Source organism: Nicotiana tomentosiformis, chromosome 4 (assembly GCF_000390325.3).
Source record: "Nicotiana tomentosiformis chromosome 4, ASM39032v3, whole genome shotgun sequence".
NCBI classification, from domain to species: domain Eukaryota; kingdom Viridiplantae; phylum Streptophyta; class Magnoliopsida; order Solanales; family Solanaceae; genus Nicotiana; species Nicotiana tomentosiformis.
Window position 1 is genome coordinate 14,657,798 of NC_090815.1, and position 21,864 is coordinate 14,679,661.

Consider the following 21,864-nt stretch of genomic DNA (forward strand, 5'->3'; position numbering starts at 1 on the left):
TTGTGCAAGCTGCTAGAAAAGGATGCAAAGTTTGTGTTCAGTGAAGATTGCATGAAAGCTTTTGAGCTTCTCAAGTATAAATTGACAACCACTCCCATCATTACTGCACCCAATTGGAGCTTACCATTTGAGCTCATGTGCGATGCTAGTGACGTTGCGTTAGGAGCGGTTTTGGGGCAAAAGGTCAACAAGATATTTCATCCGGTCTATTATACAAGCAAAATGATGAATGACGCCCAGCTCAATTGTACGGTGACCGAGAAAGAGTTATTTTCCATTGTCTTCACCATGGAAAAGTACAGGCCATATCTCATGGGTGCCAAAGTGATTTTGCACACCGATCACGCGGCGCTCCGTTACTTGATGACAAAAAAGGACTCGAAGGCTAGGTTGATGAGATGGGTTCTTATGCTTCAAGAGTTTGACCCTCAAATCATTGATAGAAAAGTAAGTGATAATCAAGTGGCGGACCACTTGTCCCGCTTAGAAGAGGAGGGGAGGCCCCACGATGGCCTCGAAATTAATGATTCGTTCCTGGATGAACAACTCATCTCCGTGACTTTGAATGGTATGCCTTGGTTCACTGATGTGGCTAACTTTCTTGTGACCGACATTGTCCCGAGTGAGCTCTCTTCTAACCAAAGGAAGAAACTCAAACGGGACAGCTTGGATTATTATTGGGACGAGCCCTATCTTTTCAAGATTTGCAATGATGGTGTGATCCGGAGATGTGTCCCAGAAGAGGAGCAAATGAATATTCTTGATGCTTGCCTTTCCTCGCCCTATGGTGGTCATCATGGTGGGGCGAGAACTGCTTCAAAGGTTCTTAACTGTGGATTTTATTGGCCTACCCTGTATAAATATGCAAGTGAGCTTGTTAAGAGGTGTGATGAATGCCAAAGAGCTGGTGGAATTTCCAAGAAGGATGAAATGCCTCTCACCACTATTCTTGAGATTGATATTTTTGACATGTGGGGCATAGACTTCATGGGGCCATTTATGAGTTCCTGTGGTAACACTTATATTTTGGTTGCTGTTGATTATGTTTTCAAGTGGGTTAAAGTTGTAGATTTGCCCAACAATGAGGCACGAAGTGTGGTGGCGTTCTTAAAGAAAAATATCTTCACAAGGTTTGGCACTTCTAGGGCGATCATCAGTGATGGGGGTTCTCATTTCTGCAACAGGGCCTTCGACACTTTACTTTCTAAGTATGGTGTCAATCATAAGGTATCAACCCCTGATCATCCCCAGGCTAGTGGACAAGTTGAGGTCTCCAACAGGGAGATAAAGAGCATATTATCAAAAATTGTCAATGCAAATCAGACGGATTGGTCAAGGAAACTTGATGATGCTTGGTGGGCTTATAGAATTGCGTACAAGACTCCAGTTGGTATGTCTCCGTACCGGTTGGTATTTAGGAAAGCATATCATCTTCCGGTTGAGTTAGAGCATAAGTCCATGTTGGCACTCAAGAAGTTAAACCTTGAATGGGATATAGCAGCCAATCTCCGAGTAGAGCAACTCAATGAATTTGATGAATTTCGATTTCATGCCTATTCCAGCTCGTCCTTGTATAAGGACAAGATGAAGTACTTACATGACAAATATGCCCGTAACAAAGAATTCAAGGAGGGTGACTTGGTTCTTCTATTCAACTCTCGGTTACGACTGTTTCCGGGAAAGCTCAATTCATAATGGGGTGGCCCTTTTGAAGTGGTGCATGTAACTCTGTTTGGTGCTCTTGATTTGAAAAACAAAAATGGTGAAATCTTCAGAGTTAATGGGCACCGAGTGAAGAACTACCTCGGCAAGTTTGTTGACAGCCATGTGGTGGACTTGATATAAATTTCACATGATAATGGTAACATGCGTCGTGCCGCGATGTTAAATCAGGCGCTTTTTTTTTAGATTAGGCATTGTTTTGGACTAACTAGTTGTGAAGTTTGTGTAGGAATTGGTCGTGCAGTGCAGGACTTTGACAGAGAAAATCTGACTAAGTGTGGGAATTTTACGGACCGCGCTCAAAATTTCGCGGTCCGCATTAGCATTTCGCGGTGGCACATTTTATCTGCGGATGCGTACTTGAAGAGCCCAAAATATCAACTCTCTGAAGTTAGAGTTTGCGTTCGCGTTCATAATTTGGCGGACCGCGGTGACATTCGCGGTCGCGCCCAGTTTTCTGCGGACCGCACCCAGGATTTTATAGCAGCTCTTCGAAAGGTAAAAAGAGCGGACCGCGGTAGAATTCTGCGGACCGCGCTAAGGTAAGTCGGTGGGTCCCCATCGGTTTGATATAAATAGAAAGTCCTTGGGACTTTTACACTTTTAGAACCTCAAACTTTCACCACATTAGAGCAATGTTCATCTTCCTCTTCTTTGACTGTCAATCTCATTTCATACCAATCAAGAATCCATTTTCCTATACAATTCAACAACTGGTAAGCTCAAATCTTTACATTGATTTTATCTCTTTCTTTTCTTTTCTTCTAGTTTTAATTTTTCCTTTTAGTTAGGGTTTAATACATGCCACAATCTCAAAATCATATTTAATTGATACTTAAATTCATGTGGGTACTTGTTTTACATGCCTAATTGGGGATAGGGTTATTAACTATGCATATTAATTACATTAATTTTTGCACTTAGTGAAAACCCTAGGTTTCAAATGTGACAGTGCCCGTTTTGTTTGAACTCCGCAGACCGCGATCCATTTTACGCGGTCCGCATTGTTTAATTTGTGAGAGTTGAGTATGGTTGCATGTTCGCAGACGCGGTGATTTTTTTGCGGTCCGTGTTTTAACTTATGCGGCCGCGTCCAAAATTCGCAGTCCGTGCTCATGTGTTTCAGAGAGTTTGGCAATTGCTTCTACGGTCGCGTCCATTTTTACGCGGTCCACGTTTGATCTTTCGTGACCGGGTCCCAAATTTCGCAGTCCGCGGAAGACCATGATCATAGAGTTGGTAGTCTGAGTCCAACCTCCTAGTGGCTATGCCTATTTTTACGCGGTCCGCAGTGCACTATTTTAGGAAGCACTGTTTCATTTCATCTACATTTCTTTAAGGATCCATTGAACCACAATACTAATGATCTTTCACTAATTGTGTGTGCATATAATGGTGCGATCTTGTGGTGGTCCCGACAAATCAAAAAGGAGGGAAGAATCCTCCCGAGGCCGAGGCAAAGGGAAGCAAACTGCACCCTTAGCACCTCAGAAGATTATTAGCAAAAAGGCCCCACATGTGAGACCTCAGGCTGACTCCTCGGACACTAGTGAATACCTCCCTTCCTGGGAGATTTTCGAGGGAAAATCTGCACAACAACCCGAGTCTCAATCTCAACCTTTCCGTCTCGTCAATCAACCCACCTCCTCATCTGAGTCGTCTGATGGCTCAGAAGGAGGTAGTGAGACTTCAACACCATCTCCCCCACCTGCTGCAACTCCTGCCTCAACAACTGCTTCTATTGATATTGATGATGAAGAAGAGGTTCCGGATGATGGGAAAGGAGGTGATACCCATGAGGGGGGTTGATTAGATCGGGTTGCACGCCGCAACGGTATCATGTGTGGATCGGGTTGCACACCGCAACAGTGTGTTATTGAGTACAGTTTCCCATATCTATTATTGCGTGTTTTGCTTCTCATTTCCTGAGGAAGGTTCATAACATCCTTTCGGTTATTTAATTAGTTATGTGGGTTGAGTAGTTCTTTCCAGAGTTCATTTTTTCCTTATGTATCACATTCGAATTTTTGGATTGTTGGCACATGGTGGCGTCATATGAGACATTTGGTAGTGTTTGTGGTGGCTTATTGCCGGAACGACTTGTACTGGGTGAGACGAGATTTTTGGACCTGATATCAGTGCGATCGGATTTATATGAGGCATATTTAAGAGCAAATATTTTTATTCAGTCCAGAATGAGGTAGTGGTTCTTGTCGGGAAGAGAGACTCCATAAATTGAGATTTGGCAGGTGATTATGAGTTCTACACATCTTCTCTGTCGTGGTAGTATTGCAAGAGTTAGAACAGGACTAATGGGTCATGAGGTATGTTGTGAGTATCGAATTCGGGGGATTTCAGTTGTTGTTATTAGGGGATGTTATTATGGTCATGTGAATTATGAGGTGCATGGTGTGGATTCCGCGGATGTATGCAAACATGTATTGGTGCATCGTGTAGCGATTAATACGGTGTTCGTATGTTGTAAACAGACCAGGTAGAGAATTTCAGATGTTGGAATTTGGCTCTAAGGCTTATTTGACTAGAAACAAAAGGGAGGATTTTCAGATTTGCTCGAGCAAATGTGCTCAACTGGGTTGTGGTAGCATGGGTAGGTGCACGAGGTGTTAAACAACGATTTCAGACGACTCCAGAAGCAGTTCTTAGCACGTTCGCGGACGAATGAATGTTTAAGTGGGAGAGAATGTAACGACCCGACCGGTCGTTTTGAGCTCTAGCACGTCATACAATGGTTTGAGACCCTGAACAACTTCACTTCAGGTAATATGACTTGTACGCGTGGTCGAAATTTAATTTCGGAAAGTTCGGAGTTGATTTGGAAGAAAATTCTAATTTCAGAAGCTTTAAGTTGGAAGAATTGACTAAGGTTTGATTTTTGAGTAAATGACCTCGGAATTGGGATTGGAAGGTTCCACCAAGTTCGTATGATAATTTTGGACTTAGGCGTATGTCCGAATCGGGTTTTGGACGACCCGGGAGCATTTCAGCACCTATTGTGGAAGGTTGGCGTTTTAAAAGAATTTCATAAATTTGAGTTGAAGTGCATTTCAATGATATTGACGTCCATTTGGGATTCTGAGTCTGAGAATAGCTCCGTATGATGATTCTGGTCTTAGGAGCGCATCCAGATGTGGATTTGGAGGTCCCTAGGCCATTTTGGGGTCATTTGGGCGAAAGTTAAATTTGGATAATTTTGAGAAGTTTGACCGGGAGTGGACTTTTGATATCGAGGTCGGATACCGATTGTCGAAATTTGGAGTAGGTCCTTAATGTCAATTATGACTTGTGAGCAAAATTTGAGGTAAATCAGACGTGATTTGATAGGTTTCGGCATCGATTGTAGAAGTTTGAAGTTTCAAAGTTTATTAAGTTTGAATTGGAGGGTGATTCGTATTTTTAATGTTATTTGATGTGAATTGGAGGCTCGACTAAGTTCGTAATGTGATTTGGGATATGTGGGTATATTTGGTTAAGGTTCCGGGGGCTTCGGGTGGGTCCCGGATGGTTAACGGAATAAGTTTTGGACTTAGGGAATGGCTGAAGTGCACCAGTTCTGGTGTAACCACACCTGCGAGGTTAGAGCCATAGGTGAGGAGCCACAGAATCGGCCATGAGGGTCGCACAAAAGTGACTTAGGCTGGGACCGCAGATGCGGTCAAGTTCCGCAAAAGAGGGACCACACCTGTGCACGTGGAGCCGCAGGAGCGAAGGTGCAGAAGCGGATGTAGGCCACAAATGCGGAGTTGAGGGGTATGAAGGAGGACCGCAGAAGCGGTAATTTGGCCGCACCTACGAAATCGCAGAAGCGGTCAAGGGACCGCAGGTGCGAGAGGTCGCTGGGCAGATTATTTTAAAGAGCGAGATTTGGCTCTTCTTCTCTCATTTTCCACTTGGTTTAGGCGATTTTGGAGAGTCAAGGAGGGATTTTCATCAAGCAACACAAGGTAAGTGATTCCCACCTATTTCAAGTTAATACTTGGATTATATGGATTTAGACTTGAAAAATTGTAGAAATTTGGGATTTTCGGTAGAAAACCTAGAAATTGATATTTTTGGATTTTGACCACGAAATTGAACGTGGAATTTGGAATAAATTATATATTTGAGTTTTTGGTGTCATGGATAAAGTTTATCTTCGAAAATTTTCAGAATCCGGGCACGTGGGGCTGAGGGTGATTTTTATCGATTTTTCAAGTGGAGTTAGGAATTATTGTAAACTGAATTATAATGAGTATTAGAGTATATATTTATGAGTTTACACATTTATTGACTAGTTTTGGAGCGTTGGGAATCAATTTGACTTATTGGAAGGGCTTGGGAGCCGGTTATGGAATTTCGGAGCGAGGTAAGTCTCTTTTCTAACCTGGTAAGAGGGAACTTACCCCATATGTGAACTTAATTAATATGTGTTGTTATTTGTGGAGGGCTACGTACGCACAAAGTGATGAGAGTACGTACGTAGCTACTATTCCTGTTTATGTCCGGGTAGTTTTAGGGTTATACCATGATTGTGGACACCATCATTTGATTATATTTGTTAACTGTATCAAATGGAACTGAGTTGAGGATTTTTAAGGATTTAAAAGGTTCGAGTTGAATTGTCTTTATTTTAAAAAGAATCAAGAAAAGGTTATGATTTATTGATAAATTTATATTTGATCGCGTCGCATGTATGATTCGCGAGCGGGGTAATAGAAGCATCTATGATTCGCGTCGTTCGACCCTCGGCAGTGCACAATTTATATTTATATTGGATCGGGCCTAACGTCCTCAGTGGTATTCGTGTGTGATAATAGAACTGGAAGTTCCTTTTATAATTGGTATAAATTCATTATTTGAAAGATTATTTGTCTTAAATGAAGGAAGTGATTTGGGTCCTTAAATATGGTGATGAATTGTTCAGTTATTTCTTGATCTGAGTTTTATTGATATATATATCATGCTTAATTAGAATTTCATATTACCATATTGTTGGCCCTTAGTAAGTGTCGAAGTCGACCCCTCATCACTACTTCTTCTAGGTTAGGCGGGATACTTACTAGGTACGCGTTGATTTACGTATTCATGCTACACTTGCTGCACGTTTTTGTGCAGGTGCATATATGTCGAGTGGCTTTGTGGGCACAAAGGCGCGATTATTGCGAGGATTTAGGTGAGTTGCATTCCACGTTACGAGTCTGCAATCAGTAGAGTCTCCTTCAGAGTATTTATATTTTTCTGTCCAATTTGTATTCTGGACAGAGGTTGTACATTATTTTATATTCCTAGTTGATGCTCATGCACTTGTGACACCGAATTTTGAGAGATTATGGATTGCACTGTATTGGAATTTTTTAAGATATTATTATTTATTTTGTAAACTTCATCTTTTACGATTTAATTGAAGGAAATATGATTTCAGAAATATTAAAAATGAGAACCAAATTAAGTATTTATTTTTGGCTTGCCTGACCGCGGTGTCCGGTGCCATCACGACCTTTAATGGATTTTGAGTCGCGACAGATTTAGATTTATCTTTTTGAATATTTAATCTTCTATAAATTTTATTCTTAAATCCCAACTTGGTTAATATCTTTTCTCTCGTGTAATTTATATTTTCTTTTTATCTTTGTTTAGTTTCTTTTATGCTGTTATAGAATAATTGATGGATCTATACTTTGGCTATCTTTCATGTTTTCTTAATTCATTACACTTTAAACAGTAAAAATATATCGAGAGTTTTGTTATAAGTCCTATAAAAGTATGTATATTACTGTATTCTACTTCTACTAATGACTTTTATATGACATTTAAAAAATACCAAAAAATAACCGAACTGTACCGATACCGAAGAGAAACCAACATGATTAGGACGATTTCGAAAAGTCTGATTTTGATTATACCTAATAGAATAATCGAAAAATTGGTATGATATAAATTTTATAAAATAATCGGCCGAACCTAACCATCGACAGTAAAATAAAAAATTAAGTGATCATATTAAAAAGCTAAATTATCATTTCAATTGTTTAAACTGTATCACTAGTCAGACAACATACTGAATACTCCCTCTATTCCCCCTTATCTATACAGTTACTATTTAGAGAGTCGAACATTCTTTTTATAGTGATATTTTTATATGCTTTTTAAATATTTTGAATTGTTTATTATTGTAATTAATATTTTTGTGTAATTTTTAAATAGGTAAATTTTATTTTTAAAAACTTAAAGATTTTATATTCAAATTCACACAGATAATTAATTAGATAGCTTGACCCTGTACTCTGAATCGTCTCAATTTAGCAGAGGGAAATGGAGTAGTATTTGTAAAATAGTTTTTAGAAGGTGAATGTACAATATATTTTATCTCCATAACATTGATCTGCAAAGATTCCACTACTCCTCATAAGGAGAAATTTCAACAAAATTAATTGATGAAAAGCAATATTTGTTGTCTTCTAGAAAATGTCTTTATCCCATTCAATGAGAGACACATGAGTAGAGAGGTCAAGAAAACAAGAATGAAGGAAGCAGTAGTGGACATCTTCGGCAGAAAATTATATTATGTAGTAAGTAAATGTTTTATTTTTGTGTATGTATCCTATATAATCATCTTAGTTTTTTCGTGTCTTTACTTTTTATATCTTGAGACTTCTTAATTAAACTTTTAACTCAATCACTTAACAGCTTGTTTGGATGGTTGTTACCTATTGTATTGTATTGTATTATATTATTACTTTTACGATGTTTGTTTTGATTGTTACTCAAATTTTATTGTATCGTATCGTTAAATTTGTTGCTATGTAACGACGAAATGTGCCACTTTATGTAACGGTTAATTTAGTGTGATCGCGTCGTTACCTTATTTTTTCTCTCATCTTGCCCTTTATTATTATTAAATAGTTTTATTTTATCCATTACCCTATCTTTTTATTTAATAATTCTAACTCATATCATAATTTTTTTTATAATATTGCAAGTTTATTTTTCATATTGCTAGTACGTGATATAATGAAACAACGCTAAACGATACAATCTATCCAAACATTGTATTCATCAAACAAACAAGTTGTAAGCAGGGGCGGAGGTAGAGTGCGGGATGCGGGTTCGGCCGAACCCACTAGCTTTTTTTCAAACTATGTATTTGTCTTAAGAAATCTATTGAAATGTACAACTTATTAATTTAGAACCCGGTAACTTAAAAGGATTACAATTTCGAACACATAAGGTTCAAATTCTGGCTACGCCTCTGGCAGTAAGCGAAGACTGACGTTTTTTGTTACTGTAAGTGACTTGGCCAAATTTTCTTATCAATTTTGCTTCGTAAAAGTTTAAGGCTCCTGGACCTTGGAGGTTACCTATTATTCGACAAGATGAGCTCTCGAGCCTCTTGTCATCTATTAGATCAATGGAGAATGAACCCATCAATATGTCATAAAAACTATTTTGGTTTATGGAACTCGGTGAAATGTAGGTCATCATTTGGGAAAGCATGTAAAGATCAAAATGAGGTGATGATAAGTTTGATTCATGGGGTATTATCCTTATCCGGAGGTTTCGAGCTGATTGTTCTCAAATCTCTCTGTATAAAAAGTACTAAAAAGTTACTAACAGCAGCAATTCAAACTATTTAAAAAGTATTTGCAAAAAAATGTGGTGAAGTGAATTTAGCCTAACTCTCCAAATATTGGAATTCAACAACCTACTCACAGTCACATGTCTAGTGCTAATAATTGACAGATAAGGTCTGTTTTAGAATGATGTTGAGTGAAAAAATGGTTAGAGAATGATTATTTGAATAAAGTATATTAATGTCTTTGACGGCGCAATTTTATCAATATATGGCTTTATCATGCACGGGAGGCGTTTGGACATAAAAATTATAATTTTTTGAAAAAAATATATTTAGAGTTAACTTGAAAAATGGTATTTAGAATTTGAAATTGTGTTTGGACATAATTTCACTTGAAAAAATATTACACTTTTTTGACCGGGGAAAAAAGTTTTTCTGAAATCTCTTCATTTTTCACATAAATCAAGAATAATTTCTCGTTTCTATTTACAAGGAGTTATACATAATGCCGTTTGCATGCAAACTTGTTGCATCGAGTAGTGCATTAATCAATTAAATACTACAACGCGTAAATTTATATGTAAAGTTTTAGTACTTAATCATAATAAATTTTATTATGTAATTTCACTTTAATTTATGACTTTTATCATAATTAAGCAGCTTAATACAATGCAAACATCTAATGGCAATAAGTATGTTGTTTGAATATTATCACCTTTCCTTCCATTACATTGGCATGTGAGCTCCAATAAGCTATTTTAGAAACGGAAAATATATTTGGCCACACTAATAATGGTCCAAATGTCCCGAATGGGGGCATTGTGGTAACTTTACATGACTTTTGAGGTCATAATGGATAATTGGGCATTTATATTTTTCATCTCTACCCTTTAGCAGATTTTATTTCAATTCAATTTTTTCAAACAACTCTCTCTCTCATTATTTTAATTGTATTACCTTCCCAAGGCCTCTTTCACATATACACATGCATGGCTATATTCTTTTCCATAAAGTACTCAATGCACATATACACATACTATACTAAACGAAATACACTAAAATATATACATAGTATACCAGAGGAAATACGTATACATTTAAACTACTATACTGATCTTGCATTGGTCACTTTCTAACCCTAAATTCTTAAATATATAGTGCTGCACCTAAGAAGTTTTTCCGGTCCTCATTTCTTTTCTATCTTTATGTTCTCCTTCTTCATCTCTTATCTCTATATTAGTGTTAAGGGTTAGATTAAGGAATGGGGGACGAGAAGAGGAATAATGCTTCGAAAGTCTATATTGTATTTCGTAGTAAGAGGTCTGGATTATACAACTCTTGGCGTCAATGTGCTCCTACAGTTACTGGTGTCAAGGGTAGCATCTTCTAGGCTTTCAAATCATATGATGAAGCCACAACAGCATTCAATGAGTTCATAAAAATTTGTCAAGCTGAGAATATATCGGCATTGAAGGTGTATGCGGTATTTTGTGGTAAGAGGCTTGAATTATACAACACTTGGTTTGAGTGTGCTACAATGGTTATAGGTTTCAAAGGAAGCATATTCCAGTCTTTTAAATCTTATGATGAAGCCACGGTAGCATTCAATGAATTTCAAGAAGAAAATACTGACAGTGAAGAACCATCTTCAAATTCGTTTGTAGATGAAAGTGGTGTATGGGTTGAAGGAGACAATGGAGCAAGTGTTATTTCTTCTGTGTTGTTAGCTGGAATGTTTGTAGAGATAAAAATATCAGAAAATTATTCAGTTTGATTATTAATAAAACTTTTTGTCCCCTTACGAACGGAATATTTTGTCTATATTATTGGATGTTAATTGAAAAGTTTATTTCTAAGTGTAAAAGTATTATCATCTACTGACTAGATGTTAAGTAGTTATAAGTGTTAGATTCATTTTGCACCTGTTTTAAACCTTACTACATTGATCTCTGATATTCACTAGATTTTGGACATTGTCTGGAATATTAGATGAACTTTTCACATTTTTTTGATTCTGGACAAATATAGTTCAGATTTTGGGCACTGTTTGATTCATCTCTCAAAAATTCCTTCCTTTAACAAGAACTTGGGAAGTTGGCTTCATAAGTACTTCTTCTCTTCTCTTCTCAACTATCTTCAAGTTTTTTTTACATATTCCTCATAAAGACAATACATTTTTCTATTGTCCAAGGTTGGTGTCAAAAGTTCAATGTGCATTCTTAATTTGATAAAAACAATGACCACATTTAGAGGACTTAATTAATTTGTACAAATGTTACTCGTAGTTCTTTCATTGAATTTGGCATCAAACGAATAATTACACTTTTGAAGACAATTAGACTATTTGTTTAACAGGCATCAAACGATCCTTTAAGTAAAAAAAAAAAAGATTCAAAGACACAATAATATAGTTTCATTAATGTGAGATTTCATAACATCACCAAAATATAATAAGATCAATAAAACATCATCATAGGGGGTATACAACTTCACATACTATTAGAAAAATATCATCATAAGCAAAAGATAACTTGAGAGAAAACTTCATAATGCATGGACTACTCAATATTTTGGGTCACAAAAAGACTTAGTGGTCTTGGAGGCGGATTCAGTATCACTAGTGATAACAATAATAGAATTTATCTTAGCTCCATTCTGAACAGATGGTATGCGCATGTCATCAAGTATGGTATAAATTGAAGTTAGCGGATACTCCTCCAATATGACACTTTTTAGATTATCGATGCTTGAGTCACGAACCAGCCTCTCAAGCAATTCATTAACCACACGCTTCAACTTAGTAAAGTCACGCTTAAGATCTTGGTACAAAATATTATGACTAACTGGTGAACCATGGAGTGGTTGTTCAACAACCTTTTTGATCAGAGTCATATCCATCATTATGCTTAGATGTAGTAGTAGTTTCAGTTTATTTGTTTTATGTAGGTTTAACATACGAGAAATATATAAGGCTTATAATAGCTATTCCACTTCCCTATAGGACTTAAAGTCTCTTTGTAGAGATCTTGTGCAGCCATTACACATCCCAATAGCCACTTCCACTCCTCCATGCCAATATTACACTTCCTTGTAGTCACTTTCACTCCTCCATGCATCCATTACACTTCACAGTAGCCCCTTTCACTCCTCCATGCAACTATTATATTTTCCAGTAGTCAACTAAACTTCTCCATGCAACCATTGCTCTCCTCCATGACTATAATTAATTATCTAAGTATGTATTTTTCATCCATACAAATTAAGAGAATCCATCCGCCTACACATATTTTGGATACTTTTTTTTTTACTTCTGCCATATAGTGGCAGACTATAACCTTAGATTTCATTAATCAGACTTAACCTTGGTCTTAACCTTAGATTTCATTAATCAGACTTGAGTAGCCCATGTAAAGGATACTTATTTGACCCTTTGTTTAGGTTTAGGTTTAGGTTTAGGTTTGTTTAGCTTCAGTTTAGGTTTTGGTGGTTGAATTTTAATTAATAATTCGATCTCCAAAATTTTGTATTGGTAAATACAATTTTTGGTTATTCATGTTGAATTTTTCACTTCTCTATGAGCAATTGTTCTGGGTTGTATTATATTCAAAAGGATAGAAAAGAAGGGGGGACTTCACCTAAAACTATTAAAAAACTATGTTGTTCTAGTTTAGTCAAATTGATTTCCAGTTTAAATAGGCCTTTTTCAATCGAGTAGTCTTCTAAAAATAAATAAATATAACAATAATCCAAGGAAAAAACACAGACACTATTATAAGAAAAAATCATATTAATCCAGAAATATGTTCTTACAATAATACTTTGATGCATTTAAATGAAAAGGGTAGAACACAATCACTACATGTCATTAAAAACACATCTGACGAGCTAAGCATTAAATGTTCCTTGTACTTCAACAAATAAGATCATAGCCCCTGATGTAGCCTCAACAAGTTCAAAGAGAAGAGCACTCCCTTTCTTCAGATTATTGCCGACAACAAATTACTTTCACCTCTTAACGAGTCTTGTCCGAACACCACCTGTGAGAGTCACAGTCCACTCCTTCCCATTACATAGAAGAATTATTTTAACCGAAATAAGAGAAAGATAGTCACATATTCTCTTTGGAAGAAACTGCACAAACATAATGTAAAGATAGGGTTCAGGGTTCATTGCTAGTTGGGATAATCAATAGTTATTATATCATATAGGGTAAGAAATCATATCATGAAAACTATAATAAAAAAAAAAAAGTGAAGTTACCAGATCATCACGCTTAATGTTCGATCTGGGCACGTCCATCCTAAACTATGGATAGAAATCATCTTCAATCCATCTGTTAACATTCATGTTTAGAGTATCTATTTTGTTTGGAGAGTTAAAAATATTGTTTAACTTATGTTTATGAGATATATAAAGAGTCAAAAACTTTTAATTTTCCTCCAATTATATTTTTAATTTTTCCTTTATTTCCCTCCAAAACATTTATTTGACATTTTAGTCCAAAACTTTAATCTTGTTTTTCCTCTTAATAAAAGAAGCTAGAATACATTTTAGTCCTAAAATTTAATCATGTTTTCCATTTAATTATAATTAAAATTAACCAATTAAATATATGAAATTGCATATTGGCTATTATATAAACGGTCAATATAACTATGAATCATAACGATGTAATTAACATAGTCCATTTGACTCCAACCTTAGTCAATGGACTTATATAGTTGCTATGAATAACTAGTGGCTGATACAAATGACCTTAATGAATGAAATTATATACTATTGGCTATTATATAAACAGTCAATATAACGATGAATCATAACGATATAATTAACATAGGCTATATGACTACAACCTTAGTCAATGGACTTATATGGTTGCTATGAATAACTAGTGGCCGGTACGTATGACTTTAATGAATGAAATTATATATTGGCTATTATATAAATGGTCGATATAACTATGAATCACAACGATGTAATTAACATAGGCCATATGAATTCAACTTTAGTCAATGGACTTATATGGTTGTTATGAATAACTAGTTGCCGATACGTATGACCATAATGAATGAAATTATATATTGGTTATTATACAAACGGTCAATATAATTATGAATCAAAATGATATAATTAACATAGGCCATATGACTCCAACCTTAGTCAATAGATTTATATGGTTGCTATGAATAACTAGTGTAAATGCCTAATTTTTGTTTGTTCTTTTACATTATATTTTAAATAATTATTATGTGTGTATTTATAAGTTTTTGAATTAGATTAAAGTTACATAGTTTGATAAGGGGTTTAGGGATTGGTTTGATGCTTTATTAAGACGAATTGGGCCAAAACTAGCCCACAAATTCGAGCCCAAGACCCTGTCCAGACCTTGTAGTCTAAGAGACGCCCAAAACGACGTCGTTTGATAAGTAGGCCAAGATCAAATCCTAGCCCTTCATCTCTCCCTCATCCAACTTCCACCATTTGATCTTTGTTCTAGGTATTTAAAACCTAGAGAGGTCAAAATTTGCACATCCCCCCCCCCCCCCCATTTCCCCATTTCTCTTCTCTTCACTCTCTCCCCTCTCTTCTCCTTTACACCAGGCCCACTACCAAAACCCTAGCATCGCCGACCGAAAATTGCCTCACGGCGGCAACGCACCTCCAATCCCTACCAAAATCTCACCATCTCCTCTTATTCTCACCCTCTCTCCATATCTCCAACTCAAGTCCTCAAAATCGCAACCAAACTCCACGAATCTTCAAAAAAATGTAACCCTAGCCGCCACCCACCGCCGTTCACCACCTCCATTCCACACCAAAATAGCATCACCTCTTCCTCTTCTCCTCCTCTCTCCATATATCCAATTCAAATCCTCAAAAGCCTCACCACCACCGCCCATCCACCCCTACTGCCGACCTACTATCGCGACCACCCAAAACCACCATTGACTCCCTATCTTTTAGCCTACTCGACCCAAAGACCCATATTTCCTTCTAGTATGATGACAAACTTATTTGTTTTGGCGTCTGCTAAAAGAAAACTTGCGTTTTGGGGTCGGACAACCGTCGCTCGGTGTCTCCGTCATCTTTTGGTTGCTCAAGTTAGCATCGAATGCCTCGCATGGTAAAACTCCGCTTCCTCTTTCCATTTCTGATTTCTCGTTCTTTTTAGCATTAGGTTTAGAGTTTAATTTTCATTCACGTTTAGGCCATCCATATAAATTTAAGTAGTAATCTTCCATTTGCTATTATTTTCATGCTATTGTACATCGCTTCTTATCAACCCTTTTGTTGCCCATAGTGATTAGTTAAGACGTATCGGTGAGCAACTGAGTTCAATTGAGCTACTTCTTGACTCATTAATCTCGTAGTTGGTTACGTTGATTTGATTCGTAGTAAATGTTTCTTCGTCATTTGCCTGTTTTCTTTTTAGTTCTTTTTAGTTTAGTTTTGTCGATTAATTGTTGGTCAGTTCAGAATCAATAATGTTTGGTTGTCATTGTAGTGTGAATATTATTAGAGTTCGTTTTAGTGCATGCTCAACATGATTTCTGATTCTCATCTTTGTTTAACTCAATCTTTTTCACAAGTGTTTCACTGTTAACATTGTGTTTGGCTTGGTTTGATTGAAGTCATTAGGTTCTAGTTCCCTTTGTTAGTTAATAACTTAGTTCTAGTTACTTCTTTGTTTGTTTGGTTTCAAACATAGAGTGGTACTATTATTTGGATAAAAGTTGAAGATTAGTTAGTTCAATCATGTATTAGGGTACTTGAGCAGCTTACGTTTAGGGGTAGAGTGGCTGAAAGTACCCTTTTACCCCATGCTTCGGCCACAGTTGTTGAAGGACTGTCCTTTCCCCTTTTAGACAGTCCTTGAACAGATTTTTAGCACACAAAAGTCAGTCTCTTGAGCAGTTTTTTGGCGATTTGGACAGGCTTTTGGCGAACCAAAGCTGTCGAAAAGTGATTTTCTTTGCTTACTTAAGGGCTGCTCCTTTCATATTTTAAGGACACACTTAGAAGACATCTTCTACACATCTTTTACACTCTAAAAGAACAGAATGCTTGAGAACTTTGAGTGAATTTTCGGAGAGTAAAAAATCATCCAAAAAATACATAGTTCTTGAAGTCGTTTTTAGTTTCTTTTTCCTTTGAAAGTTGCTGCGTTTCTGGGTTTCATTACTGCTCGGTTTCCACTGTCTTTTTACTGCTATTGTTGTTCCGTTTTGGCTGCTATTTCTCCTTGTTGTTCCTACTGTCTCTGTTGTTAAATTTTCTGTTACTGTACTGCTGTATTTCTGCATTTCAGGTAATTCCTCATCCTTTGTAATGCAGATTTTTTAATAGCAATTGGTGAAGATTTGAGCATATTTAGATTTATTTGAAGCATCTTCAAGAAAATTTGCCATGTGAATGAATGTTGAGATTTCAATCATGAAATCACGCTTGGGATCATAATGTTAAATATATGACTTTTCTGTTTCTTTTTTTTTGCTTCATAGTATTTCCTTATTAGCCTTTAAGTAATATTTCATGACAATCTTGACCATGTTGTAAAAAAGGAAAATGTCAAAGCTAAATGAAGTTTTTGTAAGTGGACAGAATGTGTTGGTCTGTTTTTTTGGTGTGTGAAAAAGAACCATGTTTGGTGTAGGTTCTTTACCCTTCTCTTTGTTGGAACTTTTATTGGAAGTAATAATATTTTCAAAAGATCACTTAATGATCTATTTTATTACTCCACTATAGCAGTAAATAATTGTTCCTTTTTTGACTTTCATACTTCTGTTGTTACCTCTTTTAGTAAAAAAATTTTAAGCTTTGTGAAAGTTGAAATTTACTTAAGATACACAGAAACAATATGGGTTGCTTGGTCAGTTATTGAGCTTAGGGTTGTTAGTTGAATGTTTGAAATTAATAGGATTGGGCCAACAAGAACAAGGGCCAAATGAGCTGACTTGTTGGCCCATTCTCCTTCAAGGCAAGCTAGCACATCCCCTCTATCAAGAAGTTGATCCATTTTCTTTAAATAATAGTTAGCCCAATGCCAAATAATGAGTTGAGGCCCATATTTTCCTCAAATAAGCTGCTACTCCATTCTTTTCATTTAGTTTTTAGCTCATATCCTCTTTAATATCAAAACTAGCCCAATGCCATAATACCTAGCCCAATACATATGTAGCAACCAATAAACATTTCCTTGCCCATAATACCATAGTTGGAGTTAATCTTTAATTGCTAGTTTAGTCAAAATAATTCTTAAAATTTGACTCTTTTGTAGTAATTACTTATTAAAAGAAAGAGATTCTTTTTATAGTTAAAGTAATTTAATCACTCAATCACAAATATTCATGACTAACTCAGAGGTAACAAGCCACTTGAAGATAAATAATTTCGTCTTAACCAATGTCGGGAAGCCTCACTTCAGAATAAAGACATAAATAAAATGGCAAGGTTGTGAGGACACATCTTATTTCAATTCTTTCAAATAAATAAAAGTTTGTTATCTAATTAACTTTGCGTAGGCTCCAAATTTAGATACGACGCACGAACTAAGGTCGGGGATACTCGTCTTGGTTAGTATAAGCTAGGGTCGGGAATACTCGTCCTAGTTTGAGATTAATAAAGTCATCAATAATAAAAACGAACATAGGCAAAATATGAAAATCAAATAAAGCACAGTTTTATCCAAAATTAATTCAAGCCAAGTTTAAGTTAATAAAGCGACCGCTAGATCCACGGGATTCAGGGAGTGTTTTACACCTTCTCCCCGGTCAACAAAATTTCTTACCCGGCCTCATGTGTTTGTAGACCAATAAAAATAGAGTCAAACCTTCTTTTGACTAAGGATTCAAATAAAAGGTGACTTGGAACACCCAAAAAGTTAAATTCAAGTGGCGACTCTGTAAATAAAATAAACTCTACTCAAATTTGTCACTTTAATTGGAAAAACCCTTAAACCCACATTCCATCACATATATCTTTTTGGGGTAAAAAAGGGGTGTGACAACTCTGGTGACTCTGCTGGGGACATTCAAGAATTCGAGCTTGTACATTGGCTTTATTAATTCTTGTGTATACTGTGATTTATTTTGGCCTAATGTGCTACTTGCTTGCTCTTTACCGCTTTGTTATTATTGAACTGTATTATAAATTATCTTCTTGTGCACCCCCTCTGAGTCTTCTGAATACAACCTCAGGAATCGCGGATACGCGCCCCAATATTAGTCACCCATATTAAAGAACGTGGAGGGTCCAGTAGTTAAGCCGGAGAACTATTGCTACTGGTATGCTACCCCTTCCCAACTCGAGTTGTCCGATGGTTTTATGGCCAGTCTAGATGCACCTCATCCACTAGAATTTTTAAAACCTAGAAGAACAAGCCACATGCATGGTTATCCCTAGTAGGATCGTTTTGTTGCATCATGTGCATTTGACTAAGCGAAGCTCGACACAAGGTTCGGGTCCGTATAAGACATGTATCCTTTTTGAGACCATCATGTTCATTTAAGTGCTACTAGCTACATCATTTGGAAGGCTTGCTTGCATTGTTGACCGACTTTAGAAAATTAGTTGAGTGAAATTGAAAAAAAAATCATTCCCCTATTTTTGTACAAATAATCCGTTTTTATTATAATTTATTTTTTGAACTAATCCGGCATGAGGTGTCCAAAAAAAAACCAAAAATGGTCAAAATCTATTAAGTCTTGTTTCGAACTATGCGGGTTTGATTCTCACAAATCCAGTGGGGTACTGGGCAACCTTCATTGGGTCCGGCCCCCATTTTTGCAAGAGTTATCAAAATCGGTGTGTCCGTAATATTTTTCAAAAATTATTAATAATAATAAATCGACAATTTTACCGCTTTTTGTCTTTTTCATTATTTGTGTCTTTGCATCCGGTCATATTTTTTCAATACCACCTTAATATCTTCTTCGGAAGTACCAAAGAACCGTTCCCGAATAAATAGTCATCTTATCCTCTTCTGGGGTAGCTTTTACCATTTTGCCCCTATGTTTGGCCTTTTTGCCGAGATAACCTTAAAACCTTCTTCGGAAGTGCCGAAGGGCTGTTTTCGTAAAAATAGTTAATTTAACTATTTTCTTCATTTTAATATCATTTTTGGTTGTTTTTGCCGAGATAGCCTTAAAACCTTCCTCGGAAGTACCGAAAGGTTGTTTTCGTAATAATGGCTACTTTATTCGTTTTCGAACGCTTTTTAACCTTTTTGTCCATATTTTCGGCTATTTTTGTCGAAACAGCCTCAAACATCTCTGCATAACCATCGAAGGGTTGTTTTCATAAATATAGCTAATATTTTACCATTTTGCCCCTATGTCGAACCATTTTTGTCGAAATAGCCTTAAAACCTTCCTTGGAAGTGCCGAAGGGCTATTTTCATAAACAAATGGCTACTTTGCTCATTTTAAACATATTTTACCATTTCATCTTTATTTTTGACCGTTTTTGCCAGGACAACCTTTAAACCTTCCTCGGAAGTGTCGAAGGGCTATTTTTGTAAAAATAGTAATTTTGTTTATTTGTTTTCACATTTTTGCCGTGTTGTCCTTTATTTTCGTCCATTTTTTCCTAGTCAACCTTAGAGTTTTGTTGAAGTACCAAATGGATGTTTTCGTAAAAATAAATTTTTATTTGTTTTTACCCGCTTATCCATGTGTCCAGATGTTTTTACCGAGACAACCTTAGTACTTTTCTTGTAGGTACTGAAGAGCCATTTTCATAAAAATAACCATCTTGTCCCCTTCATCACCTTAAATCATTTTGTCCCTTGTCCGGCCCTTTTTGTCGTGTCTTGTTTTCTCGACAAGATACCTGAGTAATCCTTCTAAAGTCTAGCCTTCCTCCCATAAGAAGTTTCTTTGTTGTCTTATCCAAAAGTCTGCTTGGTGTCATTTTTTTGAGTTTAGATTAGGACTTGACCTCATATTTTTATTTATCTAGGTACGATATGGATTCATTTAGTGGGGGCCCTAACAAGATGCCGAGAGATAAAGAGCACTCGCCGTTTAAGATTGTCGACAAAGTGCCTAGTTAATTGAAGCGATGGTGGACCAACATGGATGGGTTTGAGAAAGGAAATATCAATGATTATTTGAAAAACTTGGTAAATATTATGGATATTGAGCCCAAACAAGAACTCATCGAGGCTTTGGTTTATTTTTAGGACCCGAAGAATAATGTGTTTCGTCTCAATGGGTTTGAAATGACTCCTACCTTGGAGGAATTTGCTGAATATACAAATTTGGGGCATAAGAGCCGGACAAAGAGACTTTTGGCTCCCAGGGATGTCACTGCTACCAAGTTCCTTAAGAAGATAAGGATCAGCCACACCGAGATAACACATGTGGTGCAAAGGCAGGTCCGCTTAGATTTCTTATATGACAGGTATGGACATGAAGGGGGATTCTCAGAATATGGGACGAAGCTTGTTAACAAACAGAAACAACACACATGGCAAGACCATGGACGGAAAACATTCATTGTAGCTTTCTTGGGGTGCATGGACTTCCTAAGAGAGGATCAGAAGATCAACATTCGGTTATCTGGGATAGTCACTGCCATGATGAAAAGAAATGATTCCTCCATTCTTCCTATGGTGTTAGCAGATATCTTTCTTGCCTTGACCAGGTGCTGGGAAGGAAAAGGTTTCTTTGAAGGTTGCAACCTCCTGCTCTAGATATGGTTCATGGATCATCTTTTCTGCCGTCCTTATCAGGTAGACCACCATACTTGTTGGGGTAATCATGTTCATCAATATAATGGTAGATTGAAGAGTGATCTGGAGAATCGAAGTTTTCCAGAAAGTGTCCAAGATTGGAGGGAGTATCTTCACTCCTTAACAGATGATCAGATTACATGGAATTATCCTTGGTTCTCTGCAGAATATGTCATCTATAAATCATCTTGCCATCCTTTTATGATCTTGATGTCAGCCATATGCTCTCATGAGAGTTCTACGTCAGTTGGGTCACAAACAGACAGTGCCCCCGGTAGAGACTATGGAAAACTTTATCTGGGAAAGAACATCAGAGGATCCCATTTGTGAAGCTTATGCTCAACGTGTTTGGAATGGAACTAAGATACTCGAGCGTGGCACCATGGTGGCAGATCGAGAGTGGGGTGAGCTGAATCTTTCTTATCTTGAGTGGTTCAATAATTAAGATGCTCTCGTAGATAGACCAGGGACAGTCGTGAAGAGCACCGCAGAGTGGGGGGCTGAGATACTAAATAGAGTTGGGCTGGCTATTAAAGAGATGAAATGAGATTATGAATATGCCTTCGAAGCACTGCAAGAAGAGCTCGACATCGTTAAAGTAGACATGGATCTACTATATGATGCTTTTGAGAAAGAAAAAGCTCAGTGGGCATGAGAGAATCAAGCACTCAAAGCCCAAATTCGGAATAAGAATGTAGTCACAACCGTTTAGCAACAAGAAGAGAGAGAAGGCCAGTTCAAGGTGGTCTGTGATCATGAGCGCAGAGGTTTTGCTCCATTAATCCAAGGTCTGAGGGATCATATAGGGGGAGTTGAGTCAAGAAAAGAGCGCCATATT